Source organism: Eleutherodactylus coqui, chromosome 3, assembly GCF_035609145.1.
Source record: "Eleutherodactylus coqui strain aEleCoq1 chromosome 3, aEleCoq1.hap1, whole genome shotgun sequence".
Taxonomy (NCBI): Eukaryota; Metazoa; Chordata; class Amphibia; order Anura; family Eleutherodactylidae; genus Eleutherodactylus; species Eleutherodactylus coqui.
This window is the reverse complement of record NC_089839.1, coordinates 150,572,489-150,588,297: the sequence shown is the minus strand read 5'-3', so window position 1 is coordinate 150,588,297 and position 15,809 is coordinate 150,572,489. Positions and strand designations below refer to the sequence as shown.

Here is a 15,809-nt window from a genome sequence, read left to right as displayed (position 1 = left end):
TAGAAGTTTGAGGTCAACTGTCGGGTTCCAGTAATGATTTAAAGGTGCCGCGGCCGTACTGCACACCGCCCATGGATCATGGGGGTACTGAGAATTTAGGTCATAACAAAGCTCAAAGTTCTGCTACAGCTGTGGTGGGGTCAGTCGTCCTTTGGTGTTACGGGATGCATGTCCAGCCACTCCAGGGCCTCAGTGGGAGATTGGAGGAAGATCGCTTTTCCTTGGGCCACTATTCGCAGGCGAGCTGGGTATGCCATTGAGTAGAGAATGTTTCTTTCTTTAAATTTCCGTTTCACTTCTGTAAAGGTGGCTCTTTGCTTTTGTAGTTCAGCAGAGAAATCGGGGAATATGGAGATTGTTGCATTGTTGTGTTTTAATGGGCCTTTTAGTCTGGCTTGGCGTAATGCGGCGTCCCGGTCCCTGCTATTTAGGATCCTTACTAGGAATGGGCGCGGGGGGGCTCCTGGTTGTGGCGGTTTTGCAGGAACTCGATGGGCTCTCTCCACTGTAAAGTGGATAGAGAAAGCGTCCTCCCCCAATAACGATTTCAGCCAAGTCTCAGCGAATGTTTCCGGGTGGGAGCCCTCTGATTTTTCGGGTAGGCCTATTATGCGTAGGTTATAACGGCGCGAGCGATTTTGTAAGTCGTCTGTTTTGGATTGGCAAAATTCTATTGCCCTTGTTGCTTTTTTAACCGCCGTAGTAAGTGGGCGCAAGGAGTCTTCTGCGTTGGAGACGCAGTCCTCCATTTCCCGCATTCTGTCACGCATATTATGCAAGTCTTGTCTCAACAAGGAGACGTCAGATTTTATCTCCTCTATTTTGTTGGTAAGAGAGGACTTGCAAGTGTTAATTGCATCTAGAAGTTGACGCAGGGTGGGTTCTGAGGTTTGCCCAGTTTCGTCTACCGGGTCTTTCATCTGAGCGGGTCGCGTTACTCGCGGGGAGTGATCAGAGGTTTCGATGCGGGAAAATTCTTTTAGCTTTTCCGCGGCGGTGCCGCTTTTAGCGCGTGTACTCATGATAGAATTCGTTAGTTTAGCGTAGCGAGTTATGGAGGTTAGCTTTGAGTAATAAGGAGTAAAGGTCCGTATATTGGTATTGTTACAATAACTGTTAAGAAGCGGGGGTCCGGCAGTCCGGACTATGGTTGCACCGGATTATCTTTGGCCTTGAACTGATCACGGTAGAGGGGACGAGAGGTCGCGCCAGTTAAACGCGGTGGTCCGTCGGCCGTAGGGCACAGCAGACCGCCCTTGCTGAATCAATTTAAGGTCGGGGATAGGTCAGTACCTACTGTGGGGCCTCTTATTTGTTAGTCCAGCTCAGTCCTTTTATAGATATACGTTGGGGTGGTCAGCCCCTCGGCTGTCCCAGGAGATAAACTGGCCTTGTTATCGGATATTTGGCTAAGGTTTGTGGTTGTGGGGGTCGGGTTTAAGGAGGACGCAGCGCCTCCAGAGATGTCGGGTGCCGCAGTCCGGTGGTGGTTGGGCGATCCGAAGGTGAGTAGCTGGAGTGCGGTTAGTGTGCTGTGGGGCGCTGGGCGTCACGGCCAGGTGGAGGCAGGAGGTTGCAGGACGGAGGGGCAGGGAGGCTGCGACCTCCGTCGAACCCTGCAGCAGCGGCACGGTCGCAGAGGTGATCTGTGTCTCCCCTCCGAGGAGTCAGATGTTCAGCGGCGGCCCGGCGGCCCCGAAGCAGCGGGGAGCTGCAGAGGTATTTCCTGTCTCCCTACCGGGGAGCCAGGTGTTCGGCGGCGGCGCGGCGGCCCCGAAGCGGCGGGCAGCCACGGAGTTGTTCTCTATCTCCCTTCCTGGGAGGCAGGTGTTCGGCGGCGACGGCGGCTCCGAGAAGAGCCAGGGAGGACAGTCACTCCCGCCGCGGGTTCAGCAGGGATCGGGTGCCTCTCGTCGGGGAGTGGGCAGCGATCTTCAGCCCGCAGGATCAGGTCCGGACCGATGCGAATGGCCGGAGGTCGCAGGTAAGCGGCGACAGGGCGGCCGGAGCCGGCAAATGGACCGCGGCTTCCACCCGGGTCCTGCGGCGGCAGTTCAGCTTTAAGGGTGGAGGAAGCGGGGTGTTTTCTCCCTTCAGGAGCGGTTCAGCGGCTTCAGTAGGGGGGGGGGGGGTCGCCCCCACCCGAGCTCCGGTCAGACGTGGGCCGCCGCGGCCCAGAGACAGTAGGGAAGGGGCCCAGTGAGAGTAAAGTGGCAGAGCCAGCCACGAGTCCCGGAGTGGTCCTTCGCCGGGTGGTTGTTGGGAGGGCACTGATCGCGAAAGTCCCAGGACGGCCAGCCGGCAAGATAAGTCAGTGAGCTAGGCAGTAAGCAAAGCGCGGGAAGGTGGCAGGGCGTTGGCGCCGTCCCCCTCCCGCTCCGGTCCACGGTCCTATTATGGATGTCAGGAGGTCGTAATCGCTCTCAACCGCGGTCCAGCTTGTTAATTAGGGGTTAGGAGCCCGTTGGAGTTCTTTTAAATGTTCGGTTTCTGGTAAGGCCAGGATTTTGTGCGGATTTTAGTATTCCCCCTGGGGAGCTCTCCTCACATGCGACTCTCCATGTCGGTCGCTGGCCACGCCCCCGAACATGGTTAATTTGGTACATTTTCTATTGATATGTTATAGTTTTGACTTGTGAGCTTGCGGAGCTCATTCGCATGTGTATGCCATTTTGTTCCATGAAAAACACACCATTTTCTGTGTATTTTTTTTGGTTTGTATTGACTGCGCAAAAAACCCCCACAAGGCCTAATCTATGTCGCTTTTTTAAAACTTTTTTTTTCACGCTGTCTCCTAGCAACGTGTAAAAAAAAAACAAAAAAAAAAAAAAACCCCGAAACACATGTTTGTTTTTGTTTCCACCTCTCCCATAGACATTCATGGGCTATTTTGGTGTGTGAATGCGGACCAAGATAGGACATGCTGCAATGTTTTTTTTTTGTTTTTTTTTTACGCCTGAATACACCATTGCAATGGTGTTGTATAGTGTCTGTATTGGGTCCGTAATAATGCTTGCAGAAAATACATCATATGAATGAACCCCAAGAGCCATTGAAAGAGCCACTTCCGGCTGACACAGTATAGAGAGGAGAACAGAGGCGTGAGCTCCTGGGTCACACAAGGTGACAAACCCCTCTTGGTGGCCACGTTTGTTACCTACAAACATTTTAAGTAATGGATATAACGTATGCCAGCCGTACACATCATGTAGCTGTTGATGGCTCAAAGTATTAAATGGCTTCTGTCAGTAACTTTGCTGATGTAAAACTGCTGACCGTGTTATGTCGGGGCAGTAAAGCGGGGTGTAATGATACCTGTGAGCACTTCTATCAGTTACAATGCAGTTTTAATGGCCGGATCACTGCTCCACGAAGTGCTGTGAGGTGGGGCCTTCTCTCTAAAGTGCTCTCTGCTCTGTACGTTGAGCTGCTCCACAGCTCTGACTGCTGTAGCTTTCTCCTAGTTCTCCCTTTTTTAAGTGTATGTCTAGACAAAGTAGAATATTTCTCTTGTGCATTTTGCTGTACTGATTTACTGCAGGTTTTACACCTAGTACATTGAAGGTGTGAAAATCCACCGCCTGCTAATTTCTTGGAGCGTAAGTGTCCGCAACCAGTGGATGAGATTTGTAAATATTTCACTCACTTGCCTTGTACTGAATGCATTGTGGATTTGTGCCACATGTGAATTCAACCTACGTTTGTTAGAACCCAACATGCCCAATTATTCTCCACCCCCCAACAGTATCTTCTGTGAAATGTTGAACTGCCTCCATACACATAGACTGTTGGCCGATCCTGCCAGAGGTGGCAGGTTCTTCTGACCTATAGAGGGATTGTCTATGAGATAAGAATGTCAGTCTGTAGAACCATAGTAAAAAGAAACTGTCACTACATGTTCTTCCCTTCACCCCTGTGTCTTTTTAAGGCCAGGCTCATATGGCCGTATACATAAAATACTGCTTGAGTCACGCAGCGTTTTAGCGCTGTGGAGCTGGCCTGCCGCCGCGTATGCCAGCGTTACTGTATTGCACATGACTGTGTATCTCACGCACGCTGTCATGCGCAATCTGACTTGTTTCCTTTCTTGTTTAAATTTTCTGCTCTGTTGCTTTGCAGTGGTGCATATCTGTATATATCACTCATACGCAATGTAATTGCGTATCGGTGGCGTTGATTTATGCGCCCATAGAGAACAATGGGCTCTCTCGTGTGTAATAAGTGACAAAATAGAACTTGCTGCATTCTTTGTTGTGCTCACGTTACGCAATTCTTACCCGCAGATGAGAGCGAGCCAACTTAAGGTAATGTATTTCATTGCCTGCGAATTGCCGCATATCACACGTGCGTACACCATAATACGCTCGAATGAGCACAGCCTTACACCTTTAACTGTGAAACTCAGTAATATTACATTATTCTCTCACTCCGTTGTATCTGAATGTTTCAGTTTTGTGCTAACAATCCCAGGACAAAGCGCTGTATATTTACTGTACTTGGACCTCGAGAGGTTAATCCTCATTCTTATTATTCTGGCCCTGTGCTGTCTGTAAGATCAGGTAATCGCACAAGTGATTTATGTATTCTCAAAAAGAAGCCAAAAACAGTTCTTGCCATCATGCAAAATGTAAAAATGTTTCTCTTAATTAGGTAGAAAAAGTGGAATATCTCCAAAGAAAACCAAGTATTTGAGCCCCATGCAACAGAAACTGAATGAAGTGTATGAAGCAGTAAAGAATTACACAGATAAACGTGGCAGACGTCTCAGCGCCATCTTCCTGCGTCTTCCCTCCCGCTCTGAGCTCCCAGACTACTATGTGACCATCAAGAAACCCATCGACATGGAAAAGATTAGGAGTCACATAATGGCCAACAAGTACCAGGATATCGATGCCATGTGTGAGGACTTTGTCATCATGTTTAATAACGCCTGCACTTACAATGAACCCGAATCCCTCATTTATAAGGATGCCTTGGTCCTTCATAAGGTGTTACTGGAGACCCGCAGAGATATCGAAGGAGATGAGGATTCTCATGTCCCTAATGTAACTTTGCTCATTCAGGAGTTAATACACAACCTGTTTGTGTCCATGATGAGCCATCAAGATGACGAAGGAAGATGTTATAGCGATTCTCTGGCTGAAATTCCTGCAGTTGACCCCAAGTTTCCAAAGAGACCTCCATTGACTTTTGAGATTATTCGAAAGAATGTGGAAAATAATCGTTACCGAAGACTTGACCTTTTCCAGGAGCACATGTTCGAGGTTCTGGAGAGAGCGCGCAGAATGAATCGGTAATGTTACCACAGTTCTTACTTAGGAGCATATTTCTTCCTTAGGCGAATACATATTTTAAGGTAGTAGCCTTACAAAAGCCGGTTGTCCAAATGCCTTTTCATTATCTGTTTAATGGTGCATTCAGACAACCATATATCGGCCGGGTTTTCACACTCAGCCGATATACGGCGTCTCTCTCTGCAGGGGGAGGAGGCTGGAAGAGCCGAGAGCAGTGCTCTGAGCTCCCGCCCCCTCTCTGCCTCCTCTCCGTCCCTCTGCACTATTTGCAATGAGAGAAGGCGAAACGGGGGCGGGGATAAGTTCTGTGAATTAGCCCCGCCCCCGTCACGCCTCTCCTCGCTCCTAGCTGCCAAAGGTAGTCAAGAGCTTTGAGCAGTGACAGTGGGCCCTGGTCACGTGATCCCCATTGTCCACTGGTATGAAACGTTAGCGATCTACCTTAGGCCAGTCGCAGAAAAACAATTCTCCATGCTTCCTTATTTTCATATTACCCAGAGACGCACCGAGGACCTTATAAGTCTCCTCACTCACCTTCTGTATTAGTGTATCTTGACGCCACCTGGAAGTCCTGGTGGAGTCAAGATTGACAGGGGGTGACGCGCCCTGTACCTTATTGGCTGCACAGCTCGTTAAGCGCCAGTTCCTGGCAGCCCACTAAAGTTTATCTTAAAAATGCAAACAGCAGCCAACGACACTTTACCTTTTAAATTCTGACAGCAGACTCTGCTGCAGCCACGCTGCCCCATGTGCAAGGGAAACGGAGAGCGGGGTATGCAGCAGGGATTTCACAGCAGCATGCGCCTCCCCCACCCCCCACCCCGTCACTTTAAACTAGCCCCGGACTGAACACCGGCGGGGCACAGCACCCCATGTCAGTTGTATGTCAGCTTGCCGTTGGGAGCAGCCGGCCGCTCCCTCCCTTGTCACTAACGTCTGCGCCAGGGAGCAGGGACACAACAGTGGCGAGAGCACACGCAGAGAGCCTGCGTACGGCCTCCCTGCATTGCCAGGATGTCGGAGCAGACTACGACGGCAGCAGACAGTGAGGGAGCGGAGGCCGTGGTGGGTTCCACAGAGGAAAGGCAACAGGAAGGCTCTGGGGAAGGCTGTAGGAGCACTGGGTCACAGTGAGGGGGACGGGGCTGTGGGTAGGACTACAGCGTGTGCATTGATTTTAGCCAACCCCCGCTGCTTTAGGGTGAGGATTGTTTGTCTTCTTAGGCTTATATTACTTGCTGAAAATGCTGCCATGTTACAGCTGTAAAATGGCAGCATTTACAGCTCATAATAGTGGAGAAGTACGCTTCATCCTTAACCTACAGGGACACCTAAAATCAATCTACACGCTGCTAGGACCTTTGTGCCTTGACCCTATCGGGAGCTGGGGGTGCGAGAGGGGCGTTCCTCCTGTCAAACCCCTAGCTTCCGGTGGCTTCAAAAAGCACTAATACCTTCACCTTCTAGGTGTCTCCTTAAGGAGTGATATTACCCCTAACGACCCACATCATAGGCCTCTTACTAGTCAAGCATCCTACTGCACACTGATGAGGGGCAAAATCCCTGAAACAGCTGTCTGTGTATGGATTCTGACTTGGTTTACAATTCCCAATCATTTCTCTACAGACCTTTATGAAGAGTAGGGCATTGATTTGCAGGAATGCTGCCCATCCAATAGGTGGCGCTGCAGAGGTATTGTTACATTTCCCTTATTTGCATATTGCTAGACAGTTTTGATATATGGAACTGATACTTGTGGTCTTCTGGCCTGCATACAGGTCTACAGAGACCCTCCAGAGTCTATCTCTGTCCATCATCTTATGTTTTTCCATGATTAGACGTGTTTGGCTTATACGCCAGGAAACGCCCCTGATGTATACATTTTACTTTTTAAGGGGGACCCAACTGAGGGTTTTTAAGCTTATGGCAAAGGCTGTGGTTGGATTGGTTACAATTTAACCCCAGTGGGTCCCTGAGCCCCCAAAATTTTCATTCGCATTATATTCTGATTCTGGACACTTCCTTTAAGGATACTTTTGCACGGGACGACTGTGAGGTACTTATCCCCTTTACCCAATAGGACGTACATGTATGCCCTTCAGGTGTGGGGTTTGTATGGATCAGGAGCCACCATGGCTACTTGTTGCACCCTGTGTGGAAGACTCCCTGTTGTGTCTTCTGTACTCAGTTGGACATTCTTGTCCAGTCTTCAGTCTTTTTCAGTTAGTCTGTTGTGTAGACATGAGGACACGGACAATATTAGCGCCCCCATCATAGACTGAACCCCCAAACACTTGTAACTGAGGGACAGGAGAAGCCTTTATGACATCACTATAGGTAGAGCTGTATGTTCTCAGCTCTCCATATGGAGCCCCCTATAGCTCCTGTCCCGCAGCAGCTGCCGCCGTGTCACTGGGAGAGGATTCACATTATTATATACTTCTAGAATAAGGGGCGGCAGCGATCACTCTCATCATGACCGCTGTGTAAGGAGAAATCTAGACAAAAGACAAACACCACCATGTCGATTTTATAGAATTTTTTATTAGAATAGAAATAAGCAACATTGTAATGAAATATTACTGGCCCTTTTAAATGATGCAAGGATCACAGTGACTCTCAGGTCGGCCCGGTGGAGACCACAGAGATGAGAGCCGCCGGACCCAAAGATCCAGAGGAAGGCGAAAAAACCCCCCGGAGAGTTCTACCTCAGGAGGGCAAAAAAATTCCTTCCTGACCCCAGATGTGGCGATCGGTTATCACCCTGGATCCAATCTGTCCTGCTGCTTATTGCTGTATGTATGTGTATATATATGTAATTATAGGTGCAGGAAAGCTGCTACTATAAACAGATATATATCCTGCTTCTAAGAGCCTACAATCTAAAGTATTATAGAAACCCCTCCCCACCCCGCCAGCTGCCTTTGGGGCGCCCAGGGCCCCTCACCACCCCGCCAGCTGCCTTTGGAGCGCCCAGGGCCCCTCACCACCCCGCCAGCTGCCTTTGGGGCGCCCAGGGCCCCTCACCACTCCGCCAGCTGCCTTTGGGGCGCCCAGGGCCCCTCACCACCCCCCAGCTGCCTTTGCGGCGCCCAGGGCCCCTCACCACCCCCCAGCTGTCTTTGGGCCGCCCAGGGCCCCTCACCGCCCCGCCAGCTGCTTTTGGGGCGCCCAGGGCCCCTCACCACCCCGCCAGCTGCCTTTGGGGCGCCCAGGGCCCCTCACCACCCCGCCAGCTGCCTTTGGGGCGCCCAGGGCCCCTCACCACCCCACCAGCTGCCTTTGGGGCGCCCAGGGCCCCTCACCACCCCGCCAGCTGCCTTTGGGGCGCCCAGGGCCTCTCACAACCCCGCAGCTGCCTTTGGGGCACCCAGGGCCCCTCACCACCCCACAGCTGCCTTTGGGGCGCCCAGGGCACCTCACCACCCGCCAGCTGCCTTTGGGGCGCCCAGGGCCCCTCAGGGCCCCTCACCACCCCGCCAGCTGCCTTTGGGGCGCCCAGGGCCCCTCACCACCCTGCCAGCTGCCTTTGGGGCGCCCAGGGTCCCTCACCACCCCGCCAGCTGCCTTTGGGGCGCCCAGGGCCCCTCATCACCCCGCCAGCTGCCTTTGGGGCGCTCAGGGCCCCTCACCACCCTGCCAGCTGCCTTTGGGGCACCCAGGGCCCCTCACCACCCCGCCAGCTGCCTTTGGGGCGTCCAGGGCCCCTCACCACCCCGCCAGCTGCCATTGGGGCACCCAGGGCCCCTCAGGGCCCCTCACCACCCCGCCAGCTGCCTTTGGGGCGCCCAGGGCCCCTCACCACCCCGCCAGCTGCCTTTGGGGCGCCCAGGGCCCCTCACCACCCCGCCAGCTGCCTTTGGGGCGCCCAGGGCCCCTCACCACCCCGCCAGCTGCCTTTGGGGCGTCCAGGGCCCCTCACCACCCCGCCAGCTGCTTTTGGGGCGCCCAGGGCCCCTCAGGGCCCCTCACCACCCCGCCAGCTGCCTTTGGGGCACCCAGGGCCCCTCACCACCCCGCCAGCTGCCTTTGGGGCGCCCAGGGCCCTTCACCGCCCCGCCAGCTGCCTTTGGGGTGCTCAGGGCCCCTCACCACCCCGCCAGCTGCCTTTGGGGCGCCCAGGGCCACTCACCACCCCACCAGCTGCCTTTGGGGCGTCCAGGGCCTCTCACCACCCCGCCAGCTGCCATTGGGGCGCCCAGGGCCCCTAAGGGCCCCTCACCACCCCGCCAGCTGCCTTTGGGGCGCCCAGGGCCCCTCACCACCCCGCCAGCTGCCTTTGGGGAGCCCAGGGCCCCTCACCACCCTGCCAGCTGCCTTTGGCGTGCCCAGGGCCCCTCAGCACCCCGCCAACTGCCATTGGGGCGCCCAGGGCACCTCCCCTCCCCACCCCGCCAGCTGCGTACCTACCGTCTGGCCTCTTCAAGTTGTCAAACTCAAGTGATGCAAGATGGCTTTGGTTAGAGCTTTGAACATTCTGAGCCCATTGCGATGTCATGTGATGTCATAATAACTGCCAATGTTGTCCTGTGTATCATGGTTAAAGCATTAACCCCTTAGTGACATGGGCTGGACCTAATGATGCAACTTATTTTGGGGTAATTTCATCTCTATTTCTCAAGTCATAGGTTTTTTTTTAATTTTTTTTATTTTTGCTGTGTAAGGTTGACCACCTAATACAGTTTTTTTCTTCACTGCGAAATTCGCAGTGTTTTTTTTCTCCAGGGGCCTATGGGACTTGTCAAAATTGCATTGCGCAAAATCGTGATTTCACAGTAAATTGCGATTTTGCCATGATGCGTTTTTAACATTAGAAAGCCCCATACACCTGGGGCAAAAAAGGAGCAAATTCACAAACGCTAGTGGGTAGTCACCCTAAGGACTTGCTTTTGTTTGGCCATCTGCAGGTGGTAGCATGTTTTGGGTAGATATAATGTATGTTATCACACTTTTTTTTGTTATTTTTTTTGAGTCCTCCATTTCTACAGATCTTATTCAGCCTTCATAGTGACATTTATTGATATCGGGCTGCAGATCCTCCAATCGTCTTCTGTAGGACCCAATTAAAAATGCGTGCGCTTTACTAAATAATTAATTTTCATGTCGCTGCACTAAATGTACGGATTGCTCTGCATTATTTCCTCCAGTGAAATTCAACCAAAGAGAAGTTAACCCTTTAGTGACCATACATGTTTTCCCCTCCTGCGTGTCTGGGCTTTAGTCTACATGTCCGTAAAAGCATGCCGGCCCTGTAGAGTAAAGGCCTGAGGTCTGTGCATACGACAGTTCCCTGCTATCGGCTACCAGAGGTACCCAAGATCCTGGAGCTATCGTGTGGGGGCTACGGCATGTGACCCTCCAATTACGCGATTGCCATTATCCAATGGATAGCGGCGATCACATAAAAGTTTATATTTTTTTTAAGCTCCTCCCCCCCTCCGGTCACCTGATCTTTGTTATCCGATGATAAAAGCGATCAAGTAACGTTTAAAAAAATTGTATTTTTTAGGGTAAGATGAGATAACTTATCTAAGGCCCCTGGATTAGACCCCCGATGGGATCTTTATCCGTGGACCTTCCCTGAATTCTGTGCATGCGCACGCCGGCAACATGACGGACACATACGCAGAAGCCGGGTAGGGCCCAGAAAATTTAAAATCCCCTTGCTCCTGACTACCAAAGGTAGCCAAGAGCTTTAAGCAGTGACCGGAGGCCCGAATGAGTGGTCCCCAGTCACGTGATTGGCGTTATCCAATAGTATAAAAAGGCTGTGATCTACCTTAAGGCTGGATTCACACAGGGCGGATTTGCCGCGGTTTTGCCGCAGAAGATCGGCCGCGGCAAAACCGCCCGCGGCCGCTAATCTCGGTATTAGCCAGCCATGTGGATGAGATTTCTCAGAAATCTCGTCCACACGGGACGGCTAATCCGCTGCGGGCCCAGGGCCCCTCACCACCCCGCCAGCTGCCATTGGGGCACCCAGGGCCCCTCACCACCCTGCCAGCTGCCATTGGGGCGCCCAGGGCCCTTCACCACCCCGCCAGCTGCCTTTGGGGCGTCCAGGGCCCCTCTTCACTCCGCCAGCTGCCTTTGGGGCGCCCAGGGCCCTCACCACCCCGCCAGCTGCCTTTGGGGCGCCCAGGGCCCCTCACCACCCCGCCTGCTGCCTTTGGGGCGCCCAGGGCCCCTCACCACCCCGCCAGCTGCCATTGGGGCGCCCAGGGCCCCTCCCCACCCCACCAGCTGCGTACCTGCTGTCTGGCCTCTTCAAGTTGTCAAACTCAAGTGATGCAAGATGGCTCTGGTTAGAGCTTTGAACATTCTGAGCCCATTGTGATGTCATGTGATGTCATTATAACTGCCAATGTTGTCCTGTGTATCATGGTTAAAGCATTAACCCCTTAGTGACATGGGCTGGACCTAATGATGCAACTTATTTTGGGGTATTTTCATCTCCATTTCTCAAGTCACAAGGTTTTTATATATTTTTTATTTTTGCTGTATACGGTCGACTACCCAATACAATTCTTTTTCACTGCGGAATTCGCATTTTTTTTTTCTCCAGGGGCCTATGGGACTTGTTTAAACTGCATTGTGCAAAAACGTGATTTCGCGGTAAATTGCGTTTTTTGGGTGTTTTTTTTGCGGCGATGCGTTTTTAACATTAGAAAGCCCCTATACACCTGGGAAAAAAAGGAGCAAATTCGCAAAGGCTAGTGGGTAGTCACCCTAAGGACTTTTTTTGGGCGATCTGCAGGTGGTAGCATGTTTTGGGTAGATATAGTGTATGTTATCACACTTTTTTTTGTTATTTTTTTGAGTCCTCCATTTCTACAGATCTTATTCAGCCTTCATAGTGACATTTATTGATATCGGGCTGCAGATCCTCCAATCGTCTTCTGTAGGACCCAATTAAAAATGCGTGTGCTTTACTAAATAATTACATTTCATGTCGCTGCACTAAATGTACGGATTGCTCTGCATTATTTCCTCCAGTGAAATTCAACCAAAGAGAAGTTAACCCCTTAGTGACCATACGTGTTTTCCCCTCCTGCGTGTCTGGGCTTTAGTCTACATGTCCGTAAAAGCATGCCGGCCCTGTAGAGTAAAGGCCTGAGGTCTGTGCGTATGACATTGCCCTGCTATCGGCTACCAGAGGTACCCAAGATCCTGGAGCTATCGTGTGGGGGCTACGGCATGTGACCCACCAATTACGCGATTGCCATTATCCAATGGATAGCGGCGATCACCTAAAAGTTTATATTTTTTTTAAGCTCCTCCCCCCCTCCGGTCACCTGATCTTTGTTATCCGATGATAAAAGTGATCAAGTAACGTTTAAAAAAATCGTATTTTTTAGGGTAAGATGAGATAACTTATCTAAGGCCCCTGGATTAGACCCCCGATGGGATCTTTATCCGTGGACCTTCCGTGAATTCTGTGCATGCGCACGCCGGCAACATGACGGACACATACGCAGAAGCCGGGTAGGGCCCAGAAAATTTAAAATCCCCTTGCTCCTGACTACCAAAGGTAGCCAAGAGCTTTAAGCAGTGACCGGAGGCCCGAATGAGTGGTCCCCGGTCACGTGATCGGCGTTATCCAATAGTATAAAAAGGCTGTGATCTACCTTAAGGCTGGATTCACACAGGGCGGATTTGCCGCGGTTTTGCCGCAGTAGATCGGCCGCGGCAAAACCGCCCGCGGCCGCTAATCTCGGTATTAGCCAGCCATGTGGATGAGATTTCTCAGAAATCTCGTCCACACGGGACGGCTAATCCGCTGCGGGCCCAGGGCCCCTCACCACCCTGCCAGCTACCATTGGGGCACCCAGGGCCCCTCACCACCCTGCCAGCTGCCATTGGGGCACCCTGGGCCCTTCACCACCCCGCCAGCTGCCTTTGGGGCGTCCAGGGCCCCTCTTCACCCCGCCAGCTGCCTTTGGGGCGTCCAGGGCCCCTCTTCATCCCGCCAGCTGCCTTTGGGGCGCCCAGGGCCCCTCTTCACCCCGCCAGCTGCCTTTGGGGCGCCCAGGGCCCCTCTTCACCCCGCCAGCTGCCTTTGGGGCACCAGGGCCCCTCACCACCCCGCCAGCTGCTTTTGGGGCGCCCAGGGCCCCTCACCACCCCGCCAGCTGCCTTTGGGGCGCCCAGGGCCCCTCACCACCCTGCCTGCTGCCTTTGGGGCGCCCAGGGCCCCTCACCACCCCGCCAGCTGCCATTGGGGCACCCAGGGCCCCTCACCACCCTGCCTGCTGCCTTTGGGGCGCCCAGGGCCCCTCACCACCCCGCCAGCTGCCATTGGGGCACCCAGGGCACCTCCCCTCCCCACCCCGCCAGCTGCGTACCTGCTGTCTGGCCTCTTCAAGTTGTCAAACTCAAGTGATGCAAGATGGCTCTGGTTAGAGCTTTGAACATTCTGAGCCCATTGTGATGTCATGTGATGTCATTATAACTGCCAATGTTGTCCTGTGTATCATGGTTAAAGCGTTAACCCCTTAGTGACATGGGCTGGACCTAATGATGCAACTTATTTTGGGGTATTTTCATCTCCATTTCTCAAGTCACAAGGTTTTTATATATTTTTTATTTTTGCTGTATACGGTTGACTACCCAATACAATTCTTTTTCACTGCGGAATTCGCATTTTTTTTTCTCCAGGGGCCTATGGGACTTGTTTAAACTGCATTGTGCAAAAACGTGATTTCGCGGTAAATTGCGTTTTTTGGGTGTTTTTTTTGCGGGGATGCGTTTTTAACATTAGAAAGCCCCTATACACCTGGGAAAAAAAGGAGCAAATTCGCAAAGGCTTGTGGGTAGTCACCCTAAGGACTTTTTTTGGGCGATCTGCAGGTGGTAGCATGTTTTGGGTAGATATAATGTATGTTATCACACTTTTTTTTGTTATTTTTTTGAGTCCTCCATTTCTACAGATCTTATTCAGCCTTCATAGTGACATTTATTGATATCGGGCTGCAGATCCTCCAATCGTCTTCTGTAGGACCCAATTAAAAATGCGTGTGCTTTACTAAATAATTACATTTCATGTCGCTGCACTAAATGTACGGATTGCTCTGCATTATTTCCTCCAGTGAAATTCAACCAAAGAGAAGTTAACCCCTTAGTGACCATACGTGTTTTCCCCTCCTGCGTGTCTGGGCTTTAGTCTACATGTCCGTAAAAGCATGCCGGCCCTGTAGAGTAAAGGCCTGAGGTCTGTGCGTACGACATTGCCCTGCTATCGGCTACCAGAGGTACCCAAGATCCTGGAGCTATCGTGTGGGGGCTACGGCATGTGACCCTCCAATTACGCGATTGCCATTATCCAATGGATAGCGGCGATCACATAAAAGTTTATATTTTTTTTAAGCTCCTCCCCCCCTCCGGTCACCTGATCTTTGTTATCCGATGATAAAAGCGATCAAGTAACGTTTAAAAAAATCGTATTTTTTAGGGTAAGATGAGATAACTTATCTAAGGCCCCTGGATTAGACCCCCGATGGGATCTTTATCCGTGGACCTTCCGTGAATTCTGTGCATGCGCACGTCGGCAACATGACGGACACATACGCAGAAGCCGGGTAGGGCCCAGAAAATTTAAAATCCCCTTGCTCCTGACTACCAAAGGTAGCCAAGAGCTTTAAGCAGTGACCGGAGGCCCGAATGAGTGGTCCCCGGGCACGTGATCGGCGTTATCCAATAGTATAAAAAGGCTGTGATCTACCTTAAGGCTGGATTCACACAGGGCGGATTTGCCGCGGTTTTGCCGCAGTAGATCGGCCGCGGCAAAACCCACCGCGGCCGCTAATCTCGGTATTAGCCAGCCATGTGGATGAGATTTCTCAGAAATCTCGTCCACACGGGACGGCTAATCTGCTGCGGGCCCAGGGCCCCTCACCACCCTGCCAGCTGCCATTGGGGCACCCAGGGCCCCTCACCACCCCGCCAGCTGCCTTTGGGGCGCCCAGGGCCCCTCACCACCCCGCCAGCTGCCTTTGGGGCGCCCAGGGCCCCTCACCACCCCGCCAGCTGCCTTTGGGGCGTCCAGGGCCCCTCACCACCCCGCCAGCTGCCATTGGGGCGCCCAGGGCCCCTCAGGGCCCCTCACCACCCCGCCAGCTGCCTTTGGGGCGCCCAGGGCCCCTCACCACCCCGCCAGCTGCCTTTGGAGCGCCCAGGGCCCCTCACCACCCCGCCAGCTGCCTTTGGGGCGCCCAGGGCCCCTCACCACTCCGCCAGCTGCCTTTGGGGCGCCCAGGGCCCCTCACCACCCTGCCTGCTGCCTTTGGGGCGCCCAGGGCCCCTCACCACCCCCCAGCTGCCTTTGGGGCGCCCAGGGCCCCTCACCGCCCCGCCAGCTGCTTTTGGGGCGCCCAGGGCCCCTCACCGCCCCGCCAGCTGCTTTTGGGGCGCCCAGGGCCCCTCACCACCCCGCCAGCTGCCTTTGGGGCGCCCAGGGCCCCTCACCACCCCGCCAGCTGCCTTTGGGGCGCCCAGGGCCCCTCACCACCCCGCCAG

The 15,809-nt window shown here is 53.0% G+C and overlaps 1 pseudogene; it reads left to right on the top strand.

The window, feature by feature from the left end:
- The first annotated feature begins 1,463 nt into the window (after window positions 1-1,463).
- The window catches only part of LOC136620182 (protein polybromo-1-like), a 48,360-nt pseudogene continuing 34,014 nt past the window's right edge, over window positions 1,464-15,809 (top strand).